This window comes from Lepidochelys kempii, chromosome 25 (genome assembly GCF_965140285.1).
Source record: "Lepidochelys kempii isolate rLepKem1 chromosome 25, rLepKem1.hap1, whole genome shotgun sequence".
NCBI lineage: Eukaryota > Metazoa > Chordata > Testudines > Cheloniidae > Lepidochelys > Lepidochelys kempii.
The window spans coordinates 16120003-16124041 of record NC_136404.1 but is presented as its reverse complement, the minus strand read 5'-3'; the positions used below and the strand labels follow the sequence as shown (position 1 = coordinate 16124041).

At 55.4% G+C, this 4039-nt stretch overlaps 1 protein-coding gene across 1 annotated transcript in view; it reads right to left on the bottom strand.

Moving 5' to 3' along the window:
* Positions 1-1599: 1599 nt before the first annotated feature.
* The window catches only part of MAP1S (microtubule associated protein 1S), a 30117-nt gene continuing 27677 nt past the window's right edge, over positions 1600-4039 (bottom strand). Inside the window, exon 8 of the transcript XR_012156189.1 lies at positions 1600-1781. The gene's annotated coding sequence lies outside the window, so the exon portion shown is untranslated. The remainder of the gene's footprint in view (positions 1782-4039) is intronic.

Here is a 4039-nt window from a genome sequence, read left to right as displayed (position 1 = left end):
GCGGGGCCCGCGCAGGGGCCCCGTCGGGATTGGCGGGTGGGCAGGTGGGTGGTTACAAAAGGAAACAGGAGCGGCTCCTGATTGGCCCAGCCGGCGGGGATGTTGCTCTTGGCTGGATATTTGCATCTTTAAAGTGACAGCGCCCCCTTTTCCCTCACCCGCACCCCCCCCTTAGCCCGCTGCTTTGTATGTTGCCAGGGGGGAGCCGCCGAGGCACCCCCTTCCAGCCCCCCCGAAGGTGGGCTGCTCCTCTGCTGGGGTCAGGGACCTGGGGCCTCTGCTTGTGCGCAAAGGAGCCCTGCGCTGGGCCAGGCCCAGGGGAAAAACAATGAATAAATAATAAACCCTGAAACCCTGGATCTGGGCACCTGCCGGGGAGGGGAGGGGCGTGAAGTAGGTGCCTTGGGCAGCAGTAATGCAATCATGGATTTAATGTCCCTAAACCTACCATGCACCCTGATTGGCCTCTAACGCCCCTAAGCCTCTAATGCACCAAGATCTGGCTATAAAGCCCCTGAAGCTAATATACCTAAACCCCAGGTGGATCCAATCACCCTACAAGCCAATGCCCTTAAAAGTTGTATCTACAGCTCCTCACCCTAGAATGCGCCTCAGCCTGAACCCAGCATCCCTTGTGTTGGTTGTAACACACCTGCACTGGGGCATAATGCCCCGACTCCATCATATACCATTTCAGCCTGGGTCTAGTGTCCTCACCTCACTGCCAGGCCCAGAGGCCCTGCGAGGATATTCAGGATCAGGGCGGTCCTGGTTGGACTGGCCTTTGTCTGCGCTGCCAGCGCTCACACTGGCTGGTACATTCCAATCCTCTGGCTGCAGCCTGAAGTGAGCTCATAGCCCTGCTCCAGCTGACACCAGGACAGGTTTGTTTTCAGGCTGGAGCCCATCACTTACTGTTCAGCAGCTGCTGGGGTGGGGTGGGGGGGGGTGAGGATGTGCTCACTAGCCTGCCAGATGTGCCCTGACGTGCCATCAGTCTCCGTATCCCACTAACAGCTGGGCAACCCTGCTCATTCTCCTGCCCTGAGTGGTGCCTCTCAACCGGCTTCACATAAACACATTCCTCAACCAAGGCTCGGGGCATGACTTGTCCCCGGGAACATAGGGACAACGTGAAGCACGTAGAAGGACAACAACTTGCCTTGCAGCCAGGCAGCATCAGAGCCAGAACTAGAATCCAGGACCCTGACTCCTAGCTCCCTGTTCTAAGCCCTAGACTCCACTTCCACCACATGTCAGAACTAGCAGCTTGGAAGCCTGACCCCTTGCTCCTGTGCTAACCAGTGGACAACCGCTCGTCTCTGGCGGAGTTGCAGGTACTTCCCCACAGGGAACAAGTCAGAAAACCCCCTCAGCACAAAAGGGGAAGCAGAGGAGAGCTAAAGGAAGGCTGCACTGGACGGCCTGATATAAGTATTTACAGTGTGCAGTGCCTAGCCCAGTAGGGCTCTGGTCCATGACTGGAGCTCCTAGGCTGTACAGTAACCCAAATGACAGCGATGCTAAACCCAGCCGGTCTCCTTGACTTGCTTGATTGCTTCAGGGTTTCCTGTTAGCCAAGTCACTGAAAGACATTTCTGCACCGATCTTCTTCCACAGAGGAGCTCTGTATGGCCGGGCCTGAGCATGCAAAACTCTGAGTCAGACACCCCCAAAATCATGACAGTGACTTTAAAATCATGAGATTTTATCAAAACATGACACATTGGCGTCTTCTTCTTTGCCTTCTGATTTCTGAGCCTTCAGGGTCAAGTTTTTCTCTGCAAGCAGAAGGGTTAGAAACTTACTCATTTTTTAATGTGAGGACAAGGTGGATGAGGTAATATCTTTTATTGCACCAACTTGTGTGGGTGAAAGAGAAGATTTCAAGATCCACAGAGCTTCCAGACCTGAAGAAGAGCTCTGTACAAGCTTGAAAGCTTCTCTTTCACCAACAGAAGTGAGTCAATAGAAGATATTCCCTCACCCACCTTGTCTCTTTCATATCCTGGAACAACAGGTCTACAACACCACAGTGAATTTACTTCTTAATGAAAGCTGAGCTAATCCCATATTCACCTGATTCCAGGAGCTGGAGTTTTAAGGAAATCACCCAATATCGCATCAAATTGTGAGAGTTAGCAACACCGAGGAGCTGGCCCATGGGGTGAGCTTATGGAAAACATTCTTTCAAACAAGCTGTCAATGCCGGATTCTTTGCTACTTTGAGGGACGTGGGACTTATTTTTTTTTTAAAGTCCGAAGCAGGAAAACCCCCTAGCTCATTTTAAAACCCTTTTAAAATGGACCCCTCTTCCCTTCCCAATTGCTGAGCCCATTTTCACCCACAGAAGCAAGGTGGTTCTGCTTCTCCTGCACATTCCAGACCAGCAGTTCTTCAAACTGTGGGTCGCGACCCTGTTTTAATGGGGTTGCCAGAACTGGTGTTAGACTTTCTGGGGCCGAAGCTGAAGCCTGAGCCCCACCACCCAGGGCTGACACCACACCACAGGTTTTGCCGCCCCCCCCGCCCCGGTGCAGGGCAGTGGGGCTCAGACTTTGGGACCCCCTGCCCTAGGCAGCAGGGCCCCCCGAACTGGGGCATCAGGGCTCAGGCAGGCTCAGACTTCCATGCCCCCTTCTGGGGTCATGTCGTAATTTCTGTTGTCAGAAGGGGGTTGCATGCAAAGAAGTCTGAGAACCCCTGTTCCAGACAATCCCAATGCTAAGGAGCAACGGGGAAAGTCTTGGGGTTTCTTTGTGAAGACTTGGTTCATTTTGGAGGGGTCACGGGGAGGTCAGAGTTCACCCAAATGTTGTTGCCACCCCTTCTTTAACATCTGTGTGGGCCACCAAGACACTGGGCTCAGCTCTGCCCTCTGCAGGGTGCAGCGGTGGGCAGCAGCTGAGCCCTGGAGTCAGGGAATCAGCAAGGGAGGGCCATGGCCAGTTTGAAAAGGAGTCTCCCCTTTTCACAGCTCTCACCCCCATTTTGCACTGGAGTTCAGGGCTGCACCATGCCGTGGTGAAGCAGGCCCCTGCCTTTAAAGAGGTGCTGTTGCAACTGATGGTGAAAACTGGGCCCATCAGCTCAGGTGGTGCCCGTCTATCCGACAACTTTTCACTTCCCACCCAGCCGAATCCGGGGTGAAAATCCTGCCTCCCAGAGCGCTCGGGGGAGAGAGGGTTTGAGGAAGGGATTGTGGGGGAGAGGGACAGCAAGGACAGAGGAGAGATGCAGAGAGGCTGCTGCAGAGGAGAAGCTCTTGGGCCAGGCTGGGAGCAGGGAGGTGAGTAGGACATACACAAACAATAACAAAGATTGGGGGGAGAGGGGGGAAGCAGCCTCTGCAGCCTCATGAAGCAGCTGTTGGGGGGGGGGTAGCTGCACTGGGATTTCTGCTGCCAAGGAGCCCTCTCATAAGAGTCCCACCCCTCTTCACGGGGTGCTTAGCTGCACAGGGAGTTCCAGCCCCATGGGGCTGGGGGAGCCCTGCAGTCAGTGCTTAGCACAGTCCCTGCTGGGGATGGCCTGCATGGCCCAAGCTGGGACCCAAGACCTTAGTGAGCCAGGGGAAACCCTCTGCTGGGAGGCTGCTCCCTCTCTTAGGCCTGGCCTCACTGGTTTGGGCCAGACTGAGCTGGGCTCAGCTGGGAGCTGCTCTGTGCAAGGCGTCACCCAATCCAGCCCGCTGGGGAGTGGCCATCTCTGACCCCCGGCTGGGGCATTAACAGCAGGTGGCTGGAGATAAAGGCAGGGAGGTGCCTTGCTGAATCTCGGGGACACACCTACCAAAGCCCAGGTCACACAGCATATGCATGCCAGAAGCTGGCAAGGTTCTCAGGCCTGCCTCCCCAAGGCTGGATTAGCAGCCTTGCCCACTGCTGCAGCAGGCAAAGGGCCCAGCCTGAAGCCCAGAGCCAGACCGTGGGAAGATCTGGGGGATCGCTTTGTAGAGACTGGCCTGCTCTTACCAATGACGCATCAGAGTTGTAGACTCCTCGGGCTGCCCCTGCCCATGGTGGAAGCTCCCTGCAG